The sequence below is a fragment of the Scyliorhinus canicula genome, chromosome 9, assembly GCF_902713615.1.
Source record: "Scyliorhinus canicula chromosome 9, sScyCan1.1, whole genome shotgun sequence".
NCBI lineage: Eukaryota > Metazoa > Chordata > Chondrichthyes > Carcharhiniformes > Scyliorhinidae > Scyliorhinus > Scyliorhinus canicula.
This window is the reverse complement of record NC_052154.1, coordinates 160,794,214-160,808,757: the sequence shown is the minus strand read 5'-3', so window position 1 is coordinate 160,808,757 and position 14,544 is coordinate 160,794,214. Positions and strand designations below refer to the sequence as shown.

Here is a 14,544-nt window from a genome sequence, read left to right as displayed (position 1 = left end):
CCCATTTGACCAGGAGTGTAGAAGAGATGATTTCAAAGTGTAGAGATAAGGGAATTGGCACTTGTATGCTAAAATCCAGATCCACAGAGTGGGTAACACCAAAGGGAAAGAATGATATAGCACAATAACTGGAGAAAGGAACACAGTAGAAAGCCATCATCATAGCCACACCCATCTGCAGAAAGCAGTCTCCCAAAAACAAGTTATTGCGAAAAGGCTGCTGTTTAAGATCCAAAGTTTGAACAGAGACCATTATGCCTTTGCTAAAACTTAAGATGGCTTTCCCAAATGTGCACCAATAATCCAAGTGTGGTAACTATCTCCTGGATTTAGGTCCAAGTTAGATGTTTGTGAAAAATGGGGGGCTCGCATTCAGGACATGTAAATAGTTGGGACAAAGGGGTAACTTCATGAGATGTGTGTGTGTGTATGTATACCCATCAATATAGTTAAATATACTGTTGTAGTGTATTATTTGTTGTAATTTGTTTTCTTTTAAGTTAATAAATGTTCTTCATCAATTGATCACAAAATGACTGGACTGTTCCTCCCTGGTTTGTACATCTTTTCTCACATTATTCAAATTGAAAACTACCACTATGAACCGGTTTTCCAAGTTACTCTTCTGGATTTTGGGAAAACCTCGCTTTTTTTTCCCCCACAGCAGTGGTTTTGCTGTGAAACTGAGGAGAAGGATTTACATAGAGGAAGTATTTTCACAGACTTTGCTCCAAACTCCAATTAAGCCAGGGAGGGAGAAAAAAAGCTGATAATTAAACAATGCATTTTAGCTCAGAGGTAATATCCCAACTGTACTTGTCCCCCGCCCCCTGATTATCTCTCTTGCCTAAGATGCCAACCCATGCTGGGTTTCAATTCTGGAGCTCAAGCATCCCACCCAAGTGGCCATCCTGTTCGTCAGCCGACAAATTTAGTGTCAAGTTACTCACCAGTGAAGAGCTTCAAAATGGAGCTCAAACTATCCTCACCATACAAGTAAAATCCAAAGCACTGAAGACTAGGAACCCAAAACGAATTGTTGCACCCCTATAACTGCCTTAGGCAAGATCCAGCAGCCCAGCACAGACCAAAATGGAATTGAAACACCTCCCTGAAATGTACATTAGGTTTCACACTGGTTAATACTTTTAACTCATCAAGCCACTGGGACAGTGAATGCAATTTACCATAAGAAACATAAACTGGACTATTCTAAATGAACAGTTACATTTCAGAATGAAACATTTTTCCACAAAAAGGATTTGAAAAATGAAAAAAAGTTACAGTTAAGGCCAAAAAGTAAAATACTGCAGCTCCTGGAAACCCGAAACAAAACAAATGACTGGTGACACCTGACGGGAAGAGTTAATTACAATAATTAGAGTTTTGCCCTTTAAATGATCTCCACTGCAGCATCATATGGTAGCACAGTGGTTCGCCCTGTGGCTTCACGGCGCCAGGGTCCCAGGCTCGATTCCCAGCGGGGTCACTGTCTGTGTGGAGTCTGCACCTTCTCCCTGTGTCGGCGTGGGTTTCCTCCAGGTGCCCCGGTTTCCTCCCACTAGTCCTGAAAGATGTGCTGTGTACCCGAATAGGCGCCGGAATGTGGCGACTAAGGGCTCTTCACAGTAACTTCATTACAATGCAAGCCTACTTGTGACAATGAAGATTATTATATAGTTCATTGTTTTTCTTTGTGTATGGTCATTATGCATCTGACACCCACCCTTCCCTCCCCTTCTTCTGTTCCAGGCTAAATACTGTTCACTAAACACCTTTCAGTGCAGAGTTTCTTCCCAAAACATCAACTGACTTGTGCTTTCTCAGCAAGTGCTGCCTGGCCTGCTCAGTATCTCCAGCGTTGTTTGCTCTCGTTTATGGTGCAAAACTTAAATGGAATCAGATTGTGAAAATAAAGTGTTGGGCAGCACGGTAGCATAGTGATCAGCGGTGGGTTTCCTCCAGGTGCTCCGGTTTCCTCCCACAGTCCAAAGATGTGCAGGTTAGGTGGATTGGCCATGCTAAATTGCCCTTCGTGTTGGATGGGGTTACTGGGTTATGGGATAGGGTGGAGGTGTGCGAGTGGGAAGGGTGCTCTTTCCAAGAGCTGGTGTAGACTCGATGGGCTGAATGGCCTTCTTCTGCACTGTAAATTCTATGAAAACTATGAAACCATGAAAACAAAGCACATTCATACAAGTTTAAACAGAGTAGAAAGAGATTAAAGGTGGATGTTGGGAATTATGTTTTAGAAGTTGCTTCTCCCAAAACTGTGATCATCATCAATTACTGAACCAAGCTAATTAATCCCTTAAACGCCTCACACCTCGTGGACTGGGTAGTCCGTTCTCCTGCACCCTTGACAGTATTTAATAGTCTGTTTTAAACTTTTCTCTGCAGTTGCAAACACAGGGCAGCAGGCAGTCAGAGAATTTTAAAAATAGAAGTTGAGGGCAAAAATTAACTAGACTTGGAGGTTTAGCAAGTGTAATGACCATATCCTGAACCAGTGCAGGATGCCGCCCCCATTTCGGCCAATAGCCTGTGCTGGCCCTTTGAAAGGGCGATAGAATAGGCCCCACACCCATCCACTTTCCCCACAGTCCTGCAAGATTTTTCTGCAAATATTTCTTCCATTCGTTTTTGAATGGTATTATTGAGCCTGTTCCAACATCCTCTCAGGCAGTACATTCCAGATCAGAACAACTTGCTATGTTAAATTTGTTTTTCTTCATGTCATCCCTAGCTCATTTGCTTAAATCAGTATCTTTTGGTTCCCAGTTCTTCTGCTATTGGAATCAGATGATTCTTATTCTCCTGTCAAAATCCTTCAAGATTTTGAATATGATGATCATAGCTCCTTTTAACCGGCTCTGTTTAAAGGATAAAAACTCCTGGCTTTTCTAGTGTTCCTATGAACCAAATTATTTCATCCGTGGTGTCATTCTAGTAAATTACTGCCCTTAATCTCTTCTGCACCTTCTTAAAAGCCTCAACAACTTTTTTAAAGTGGCACACAGAAATAGCCACAATACTCCAGCTATGACCTACTTTTGCAATACATTTATATCTGTTTAGGATAATATCATATATATATATATATATATATATATATATATATATATACACACGTACCTTCAGGTTTCTTTGTCCTTGTGCCTCCTATAAAATTGTACCATTCAACTTATATTGCCTCTCCTAATTTTTTCCTTGCAAAATAAATCACATTTCTGTATGTTAAATTTCATCCAACACGTATCCGCTCATTTCACCAATCTGTCATTAACCTCCTGAAGGTTCTTTATGTTCATACTCACTGATAACTACAATTCCAATTTTCATGTGACCGTCAAATTTTGAAATTATGCCTCTACATCCATAATCAAGTCATTAACATACATCTGAAAGACATTCAATGGAGATTACCACCACTCAGAAAATTCAGCCCAATATCTCCCACGAGCTTGCCCACCACAGATATTGTCAGGTAATTGCTGGGTTCATCAACAGGGGTGCAATATTTGCAATCAAGCAGGCCTCCAGCACCACTCCCAGAACTAGGGAGGATTATAGCCAGAGCCTCCAAGTTTCCAACCTTACGTTACCCGGCAGTCTAGCATCGATCACATCTGTATCAAGTAACGTTTATACAGAGGACACTGCCCAATGTATGCCTTTATTGTTACCCATTCAGTTTCTCCACTGCCCCCTCTTTTACTGTGACACTGCATCTGTCTTCACCATGCTATATATCTTTCTCCGTACCTCAACAAGAGTGTCGTGCTTTTGGTCCTTAATGGCCCCACTCTTACTCTATTTACAGGTTTATGTCATTTGCTAATCTATTGTCATGTACTCTCTTTGCCATGCTGTCTTCCATTTCCAGTTCTCCCCTGTACTTTTATTTTATTTCAGCTTGGTATTGTAATGAATTACAAAGAGTTACCATAGCCTGGTTTTTTGGTTTCATTTTAACCTCAATATCTATAGTCATCTACAGCGCTCGAGACTTGGTTCCCCATCACACATACCCTGAACTACTTCCTCTTTGATGATCGGCCTTCATTTAAAAATATGTTGGAGGAGGTTATAGAGCTGGTATGAGCGAGGCCATGAAAGGATTAAAAGACGTGAATGGAGAATTTTAAATTGAAGTGATTGTGGATTCAAATCTACTTTTCAGTCTATCCCTATAATCTTTGACTCCCTTGTCCTTGAAGAATACAACTCAGCTTAAAAAATATTCAATAACATTTGCCTCCACAGCTCGGTAGGGAAGATAATTCCACCTACAGACGACCCTCAGAGTAAGAATGTTTTCCTGATCTCCATCTCAAATAGGAGACCTCTTATTTTTAAACTGTATCCCTCCAGTCTAGTCTCTCCTAAAAAGGGAAACATATCAAAGTTTGAATGGGTACAAATAATTGAATGAGGAATTCAGCAGAGACAGGCTAAGGAAGGTGGATGATGTTACAGAGTAGCTAGAACACTTAACAGGCGGTTCTGTGCTGCACTATTCTATGATTTTATGACAAACAACTGTGAGGAAATACGGTACTCATTATTTTGAATGATTACATTAAGCCAAACTGTACTGATATGATGGAGTCTGATTGTAACTGTTACTTTCCAGTTACTGGGGGTTTACTTAGTCCACCTTCAAAAACATTGGAGAGCAATGCCGAAGGTAGACATGGAAGACACACATGTCCAGTTCAGATCTCAACGGGTTACCAGTGTCACAGCTGTGGGGTAAATGATAGTACAAGATAGTGAGTAGCGCCAGTTAACATAAATGGGATGGGGATCCTATCACATAACTAATATTGTTGTGCCAAAGAACGTATCCATAGTAGATCTTCAAAGTGTAGAATGCTTGTTGAAAATTATGTCTGTTTTCTCAGAATCCTTCTGAACCACTTATTGTAAAATCTCCACCAGGACCTGCTGCAGAGAAGCAGTTTAGGAACCACTGTTATGGGTTTGCAGTCAGACAGCTTCAGGAGAAATGCCCAAGAACAGGATATGGACCACCCCACCAGTTTTGTTTCTCTGGCCAAGGCCTTTGACCCAGTCAGCCACAAGAGCCTAAGGAATTTATCACAATGGTTTAACAGTTCCGTGATGGCATGCTTGCACACGTCCAGGAAGGTGGGGAGTCTTCCGACTCATTCTCAGTCACAAATGGAGTCACAGAGGATGCATGGTAGTGCCAACCCTCTTTAGTACATTTCTCTCTGCCAGGCTCTCAGATGCCTTACATGACGGTGTGCCTGTCATTGAAAGCAGATAGCGCAAGGATGGGATGCTGCTCAATCTGAGATGACTCCAGGTAAAGACTAAAGGTTTCCAAGGATATATTCTGTGATTTCCTGTTTGCTGATGACTGTGCATGTCCTGCTCTGAAGTGGAAGCTAGTGCAATGTAGCACCGACTTGATCTTCAATGCTTATAACAACTTCAGCCTTGTGATCGGCATGAACTAAACTGAAGTGATATGCCAGCCTACTCCACCCTACCTCAAGAACAAGTCCATGGCCTGAGCCTGTTAACACTGGATAAGCTCATTTGTCTCAGCACATACTTCACAAGCTCTTTATTTCAATGAGACAGATGCAAGAATTGCCAAAGCAAGGGTAGTCTTTGGCAGACTTTCAACACCAGTTTGGGATCAAAGCGGAACAAGTCTACCTGCTAAACTGAAAGCCTAGAGAGCCTTAGTCCTGCCCCTAAGTCTGCTCGAGCCGGCTGTGTCTGAGCATCATACTAGGACGCTCAATCACTTTCACTTGAATAGTCTTCAAAGCTTGTAAAAAATCGGGCACAGGAAAAAATCCCAGACACCGAGATGCTCACTCGAGAGAGAATGCCAAACATTCACATCTGATTGAGACAGTCACAATCGAGTTGGGCTGGCCACGTTGCCAGGATGCATGACACTGACTAACCAAAGCAAATCTTCCATGGAGACCCGAGCCTGTGGTGCACTCTCATGGCAGTCAAAGAAAATATTAAAAGGACACTCTGAAGACTTCACTCAGGTGTTTTGAGGTCGACTTTCAAAACTTGTGGGAAACTCACCCAGGATCTCTGCATCTGATGCAACCAAAGAAGAAAAAAATGGGGCAGCCTCCATCGAAATCGAGCGCAAATCGGAGTCAAAAAGAGAAAACACGTGGTGAGGAAATCCCAAGCCAGCAACCCACCCAAAACTCAATCATCAGCAGTATCTTGAAATTTTAAAAAAAGAGAAAAATGTTGGGAAAACTCAGCAGGCCAGGTAACATCGGTCCACGCCCCTGCTGAGCTTTTCCAGCAGTTTGTTTTTATTTCAGATTTCTAGCATCCATCGTTTTTTTCCTTCTATTATTAGGTCTGCAGTGTTCTATCCTCCTCTTTGCAGCAGAACCTGCAGGCACAGATCAGCTTCAACAGTCACCTGTATCCCCACCAAGCACTCCTGACAATGAACATGGGTCAGCTTCACCCCAAAAGAACAAACTGATGAATCGTGACCAGCAAGCAAAGCATGAATATATGGAAAATACACACTAGAGTAAGCAAGCCTACAAGGTCACTCTTACTGAGGAACATATCCCACAGCATTTTAAAACTAAACAGAGTAAACAATAGCAAAATTTGTGTTCAATTCTATTCTTTTAAGACAAAAGACATGTAGCAATAAACTTCAATCTTTAAAAAAAATACTTTCTTGATCAAAGTCTCTTTTTTTTTTAAACACAGTATTGTGCAGAAGGTTATCAAAACAAAGGAATTTCTATGGCCAGGAAAGCAATGACAAAGTACAACAGCAAAGTCACATTGAGCAACAGTGACTCAGCTGCCGTGAAACAAAAGACAAAAATCATACCATCTCAAGACTTTTCCTTTTAAGCTGTTTACAGATCACACTTTTAAATGAATCACCTCAGATAAGCAAACACAAATGCAAATAAAAGTAAATTAATATAGATGACTTCCAGTTTGGTTAAAAGTGATTGAGCTAGTGAATGGAAACTGTATAGCGTTCGTTCAGAAGTTAATGGCTTTCTGCAACAAGTCTACAGTTTAAGTTTAGTGCTCTTACCTGAACACTGCAAGGCCTGATGAATCAAATTCTCCCTTTAACCAGGTTGGATTTCTTTCGAATTCTTTCAGCTTCTTGCATTACTTTAGACCATGCTACAGGTTTGGATCTTGTTAGATTGAAAACTGACAGAAACTGTTTCTTTATAAAGGGCACTTTGATGGGACACATTCACTTTTAACCAGGCTTTAGCTCCAAGCTCAGTGTTTGGAATCTACAGCATTCAATTCATTGCCCTCCCCTCCCTCCTCCTTTGTCAAAACACTGCTGTCTGCACTTGGTGCAGCTGATATCCCATGTCTCCAGCAAAGCCTAAGGACTTCTGTTGCTCTTGCAGAAATCAATAAGATGAGCCACTTTATATGAAATATGAAACTGAACATTCGTGATTTTTTACTAAAATATACAGAATTATTTTTTTTTTAATTATTGAGGCTATAGGTTACATTGCCTGGAAATATTAACTTAGAGGGTATTGAATTTTTACTCGGCTATGGTATTGTCTGGTGTGAAGTTCAGTTCATATATGCAACAGCTAATCTGCTATGCTTGTGGTCCACTATCCCACCGATCCAAGTCACAACCAATCCAGTAAGCATCAGCATTTTCAATTATTTCCCATTCCCTAGACTGTTTAAATATGGATTGTTTTAAATGCCTGATTGATAGACAAGTAACTAGCAAGACAAATAAGTTTGTAAATAATTACATAAACTGTGTTTGCCTTTCCCATACTTGTGAATCATGCAAATTGTAGACAATAAGGAAATGTTCTACACAATTTTGTACCCTATTCACTTTTTGGTAACTGTACGGAAATAAAGGATGAAGTAAATACCAAGCTGCCATAGACCTTTGGGTCTTTTGACCACTCTTTGCACACCATTTATTGTCAGTGTAACTTTGTTTGTGGTTGCTATAGTTAATATTATTAATGAACAACAAAGGGCTGGCAGAGCATTTACAACAGTAATTCCATCCAAGGGTCCAGTTGACATTTGTAGGTCACTCAGGCTTTACTCTAATAGGACAGCTTGATTAAATTACTGCTTTTCACTTGACCGCTGTCTATCTATTCTTTCCAAGGTTTGTTTTGTCTCTGCGGCTAACAGTTCATACCAAATAAAAATCAATAATATATACTTTGCCCATCTTTTTCTAAATCTACATGAACAAATCTCAGTTAGAACATGTTCATAAGTTGTTTTCATGCATTTAGCATACATCAACTGTAGTACTACCCAACAGATACAGAACGGAAATAGCTAGTTTTGAATATACAATAAAAATTGCATCATGTATTCAATGGTAGAGGTTCTGGGTATGAATTTAACAATTTGATCGCGATTGAACCGTCTTGTCATGCAACAAGGTCGTTAAAGTTTAGCGAGAGGCCTATTTTTCTTTTTCTTTATTCGTTCAGGGGATGTGGGCATTGCTGGCTAGGATCGCATTTGTTGCCCATCCCCAAGGGCATTGTCAACCACATTGCTGTGGGTCTGGAGTCACATGTAGGCCAGACCGGGTAAGGACAGCAGATTTCCTTCCCTAAAGGACATTATTGAACCAGATGGGTTTTTACAACAATCGACAATGGTTTCATGGTCATCATTAGACTTTTAATTCCAGATTTTTTCTTTTAATCCTCAAATTCAAATTCCACCATCTGCCCTGTTGGGATTCGAACCCATGTCCCTAGAGCATTACCCTGGATCTCAGGATTAAAAGTCCAGTCTCAATACCAATATGCCACTTCCTTCCCTTATTGGGATTTGCAATGCTCAGAACGTATTGTGAGATGGAAAGAGATCTTGTGAGATGCCGTATTCTGGATCTCACCATCGTTGGGCAAGATCCAGATTAGTGGCTCATTTAAATATGTCTGCGCCTGATTATCCCGAGGGGTGCACTACCCTCAAGAGGTGGGGTGCGGGGGGGGTGCTCAAGGACCCCCTAGAAGCAAGTTGGTGGTGAGGAATTTGGGGGGGGGGGGGAGAGAAGAGAGTCTGGAGGCTGTGGCATGTTGACTGAGGGGGTCGAAAGGTCAGGGCGACATTTAAAAATGGCACCCTGATCTCTTCCTGCACTGACAAGCCCAGCAGGATTTCCACTTCAAAAATCCATGTTCACTCTGTCTAATCCTGCCATTGTTTTCCAAGTGCTCTGCTAGAAAATCTTTGATAATGGATTCGAGAATTTCACAACTATTGACATCAGGCTGACTGGTCTATAATTCCCTGTTTGCTCTCTGCTTACATAGAAACATACAAGACATGAGCAGGAGGAGGCCTTTTGGCCCTTTGAGCCTGCTCTGCCATTCACCACGATAATGGCTGATCATCCAACTCAATAGCCTAATCCTGCTTTCTCCAAATAGCCTTTGATCCCATTTCCCCCAAGTGCTATATCTAGCCACCTCTTGAATATATTCATTTCCCCCAAGTGCTATATCTAGCCACCTCTTGAATATTCATTTCCCCAAGTGCTATATCTAGCCACCTCTTGAATATATTCAAAGTTTTAGCATCAACTACTTCCTGTGGTATTGAATTCCACAGGCTCACCATTCTTTGGGTGAAGAAATGTCTCCTTATATCTGTCCAAAATGGTTTACCCTGAATCCACAGACGGTGACCCCTGGTTCTGGACACACCCATCATTGATAACATCTTCCCTGCATCTACCCTGTCTAGTCCCTTTAAAATTTTATAAGTTTCTATGAGATCTCCCTCCCCTCCCTTCCCCCCCCTCTTCACTCTTCTGAACTCCAGCAACAGCAATCCCAACCTAGTCAATCTCTCCTCATAAGACAGTCCCGCCTTCCCCGGTTGAGGGCAGACTGTGAATATCAACTACCCATGAGTTTGACAATTTTTAACCTTTGCCTGAGAGTATTGTCATTTTGTTAATGTACAGGGGTATGCTAATTGTGCATGTGTGTGGGGGGGGGGGGGGGGAAGAGGGGGTATTAGGGTCAGGCTGAAGGTTGCTTGGGGCTTGGGGCCACAAATACCTTTAGTATCAGCCCTGCAATACCTCATTAAAATATGAACAATCTGAGCAGCTTGTGAAACTCAAGTCATTTTATTAAAGATCAATTGTAAACAGAAAAAGACTATCAGGTATCAGCCATGTAGTCATCCTGGGCCATCAAGTCAATGCTATGCACGAAAAGTCAAAGGATCATTTGAATTAAATGGATCACTCAATTAAGATGACGTTGGCTGTCTTAAAAGCTCTCAATGTGTGACAGACTAAAAACACAGAATGTGAAGAAAAGCAAACCAACACTTTCTTTTGGAAGAAGGTCTTTGAACTGGTCACATGATTTAAGGCAGCTATTTTTGTTTTCTTTTCTCTTTTAAAAATAACAGCAGCAGCTGTCAGATCAGAAACATCACCTGAAAAGCCAGCGAATCAGCTGCAAGAAAGACAATGCAGCCGAGGTCAAAAAAAAACAATATCTTGATAGGGGAAAAGGGAATCTCTCCTCCAACCATTCTGACTTAAAGTTCAACATCAAAAAGCGCCGCTGCTTACTGAGATTCCTCCCCATTCCAACTAAAGTATTACTTCAACAGAGAAACTACAGGCCTGCTACAAAGAGACTGAAATCATTATAACTTGTCATTATATTGTTTTTTCTTTCATCCGTCTCTCAGCGTTGTATGTGTGATGGTATGTGCAAGATGTTGTATTAAACCCTCTGGGGAAAATGTATGACAATAAATCATTCTTTTTTTTTTAAATATTCATAAAAGCTTGCTGCCAGAAATTTGGGACAACTACTTAGAGTGGAAGGAAATATGCACTAACCTCACAAACTAAAACACTTTGAACATGGACAAACATGAGATACAATTTTTGTGTGTGACAGTATCAGCAAACTTTGTTCCCAAGGACAATACCACAATGGAACAATCTGCCAAAGAAAATAGTCACAACTATTATGATCCCAGTTGATGTTAGAACTGGACAGGAGGATCCCAGAAAGGAATCCTAACTCAAAAGACCGCAACTTTTACTTTAAAAAAAACATATGGAGGAACAAAGTCACAGGACAACTAATTCATTTTAACAAGATAAAAAATTGATTATCCCACCCCAGCAGCTTACCATAACAATTACACACGTTTTAGGATTAAAATGGATTACATAGTACAGCTTAATCTACAATTGCCTCACTGACACAAAGTCCCTTCTAAGCACACAAGATGACTGTGCGAAAATACACTCTCCACTCTGAACCCCAAGTTAATGTTTGCGGGTGTCCCCTCAGCATGCCCCCAGATGATCATCATGTGACTCCAAACTCCCCAAAACAACCTTTAAAATGTTCACTCTCCTCCGGGTGCTCTGCTTTCCTCCCACAAGTCCCGAAAGTCGTGCTGTTAGGTAATTTGAACATTCCAAATATTCCCTCCGTGAACCCGAACATGAGTGTGGCGACTAGGGGATTTTCACAGTAACTTCATTGCAGTGTTGATGTAAGCCTACTTGTGACAATGATAAAGATTATTATTGTTATTATATCTTAGTGGTTTGCTTCAGAAATCCAGATCAGGTTTTCCAAATTACACTTTTAATAACAAAGCTTCCAGTCCACTTTTAACAGCAAATCCAGTCCAGGATTTTACACCAACCCCTTTAGGATTTCTTTGTCTGATATATGGTCGAAGCAGAAGCATGACCTGCCCCGTTAAAACGGTGCTCAACTGGCTGTGAAGTGCTCTGATCAGGCACATCTACTGATCAATCAAAAGCTAATTGCTTTTGATCAAAAAACGTTTCTCTCTAGATTACCAACTGCATGTAAAACTGCACATCCCATGGGGAGTGGAAAGATAATGACAATTTGCCCTTAAAAGAATGGCTTGAACAAATATTCACAAGTGCTTCACAGAGTCTCAATTAAACCAATAAATGTACGCTAAGCTCAAGATAATTAAGAGACACGCAAAGCTTCATCAAAACAATGGATTATAAAAAAGATCTTAAAAGGAGGAGAGGCAGATAGAGGAAGAGGTATACGGAAAAATTGCAATCACCGGCGTGGTCACCAAAGTTGTGGAATGCATAATAGTCGCCCAAGACAAAGGAAGTGTGTGTCCGGAGGTGGTTGGAGAGCTGCAGATGGTTGCAGAGATAGGAAAGGGTGAAGCATGAGGATTTTAATAATTTTGCATGGCAAAATGGGAAACAATGTCAGTCAGTGGAGACAGGAATTGTGTCTTTGGTTTTGCCATCATTTAAATGGAGGAAACAGCTGCTCATTGAGAGTGGATGGAAATGTAACAGCACCAAAGCCATGTCGGCGTTGAGCGAGAAGATGGAAAGGTAGAGCTGGGTGTTACCGGTGGAAGATGATCCTGTTTCAACAGTTGATGTCACCAAGCAGCAGCACCAGGTAGAGGATGAAAATAATGAAGAGCTCAAAGATGCATCTTCAGTGGACACCAGCGGTAACTGTGCATGGCACCTCCAGAAATCATTGCTGGAGATGCAATGGCTGTGACTAAATTGGGAAAGGTAGTCTCAACAGGGGCAGTCCTACTGAGCTCACTGGAAGATGTCCATGTCAAGGATGCAAACAGGTAGAGAACAAAGAGGAGGGAAATATACAATACCACCAGCAACCCACCCCTCTTCCCCCCTTCCCCCCCCCCCCCCCAAACCTACTCAGTGGGGGAGCTCGTATTCCATGATCCCCACAAGGAGATAAATTGGGTCGTTTCCATGGGTCTTGAGGGTTATTACAGTGAGGATAGGGAACCATATACAATGTCAGCTAGCATTGGGCCAGTAAGGGAAGTTGAGTGGAAGTGAAGTCAATGATCCCTGTGGAACTCCACCTGTCAACCTGTAAATGACCCATTTATGCGTTCTCTTTTTCCCCATTAACCAACCATTCATCTATCCAAGCTAACATGTTACCCCATAAACCATGAGCTCTTAATTTGTGTAGTAACCTCTGAAGTGGCACCTTGTCAAACGCCTTCTGGAAATTTAAGTACACCACAGCTACAGGTCCCCTTAGACCTATACAAGATAAAAGCAAATTCCTGCGGATGCTGGAATCTGAAACAAAAACAGAAAATATTGGACAATCTCAGCAGGTCTGACAGTATCAGTGGAGAGAGAAGGGAGCTAACATTTCGGGTTTGGATGACTCTTTCAGAAATACCTGGGGACTAGCCACCATTTAGTTCTAATACGATTGTCAGTGTTGTTTCCCTGGTGGTTGGAATTGGTTTAAGTTCCTCTCTCCCTTTAACCTCTTGATGCACATTTATTTCTGGGATGTTATTTTTATCTCCCTTTTGTAAAGGCAGATGCAAAATATCTGTTCAATTCATCGGCTATTTTCTTACTTTCCGTTATAAATTTTCCCGACCCACTCTGCAGAAGGTAAACATTCACTTTTCTTGCTCTTTTCCTTTTAAATTCCCTGTAGAAACTCTTATTATCTATTTTTATGGGTGGGACTTTCCTCCCTCCTCCTCAGTGGTGGGAGTTGACCCACCAGTGGCAGGATTTTCTGGTCCCACCATTGTCAATGGGGTTTGCGGTTAAACAAGTGCCTCACCACCCTGAAACCTGCGGTGGGGGTGTGCCGTCAGTGGAATTGCAAGGTCCCACCAGTGAATGGCCAGAAAGCCCCGCCCTCTGTTTCTAGATTTTTTCTCACTTACCAATTTCTCTCACATTTCCTTTTGCCATTTTTTGCTGTTTTTTTTAAAAATTCTGCACAATCTTCTAACCTGCCACTAATCTTTGCAGAATTGTACACTTTTTCTTCCAATTCAATACTATCTTTAACACTTCCTTAGTTAGCCATGGATAGTCTGTCCTTCCTCTAGAATCTTCATGGGGTTTTTCACAGTAACAAGCCTACTTGTGACAATAAAGATTATTACTATTCATCCTGACTGGAAGGTATTATTGCCAAGTGTTAGGAACTTTCTCCTTAAATCTCTGCCACTGCATCTTGACCGACTTATCTCTTAACCTAGTTTCCCAGTTCACTTAGGTGGTAAGGAATACAAACAAAGTGGTCAGAGATGGACCTGTAATCAAGGCTATGGGACTGATAGCCTTAAGAGATTTTCTGGTTGCCTTAAGAGAATTTCTAAGTTGCACTGCAGTGGTTTGTTGCTGTTTTATGAATATAGTAGGGGCAGCAGGGTAGCATGGTGGTTAGCATAAATGCTTCACAGCTCCAGGGTCCCAGGTTCGATTCCCGGCTGGGTCACTGTCTGTGTGGAGTCTGCACGTCCTCCCCCTGTGTGCGTGGGTTTCCTCCGGGTGCTCCGGTTTCCTCCCACAGTCCAAAGATGTGGGGGTTAGGTGGATTGGCCATGCTAAATTGCCCGTAGTGTCCTAATAAAAGTAAGGTTAAGGGGGGGTTGTTGGGTTACGGGTATAGGGTGGATACGTGGGTTTGAGTAGGGTGA

General features: G+C 41.6%; 1 protein-coding gene across 12 annotated transcripts in view; it reads right to left on the bottom strand.

Moving 5' to 3' along the window:
- plekha7b (pleckstrin homology domain containing, family A member 7b) overlaps window positions 1–14,544 on the bottom strand; it is a 636,198-nt gene that overhangs the window by 417,171 nt on the left and 204,483 nt on the right. The window contains exon 1 of one of the 12 annotated variants that reach the window (XM_038808079.1): window positions 7,091–7,107. The exons of the other annotated variants lie outside the window; for them this stretch is intronic. The gene's annotated coding sequence lies outside the window, so the exon portion shown is untranslated. Of the gene's footprint in view, window positions 1–7,090; window positions 7,108–14,544 lie in introns of those variants that run through there. 12 annotated transcript variants of the gene reach the window in all.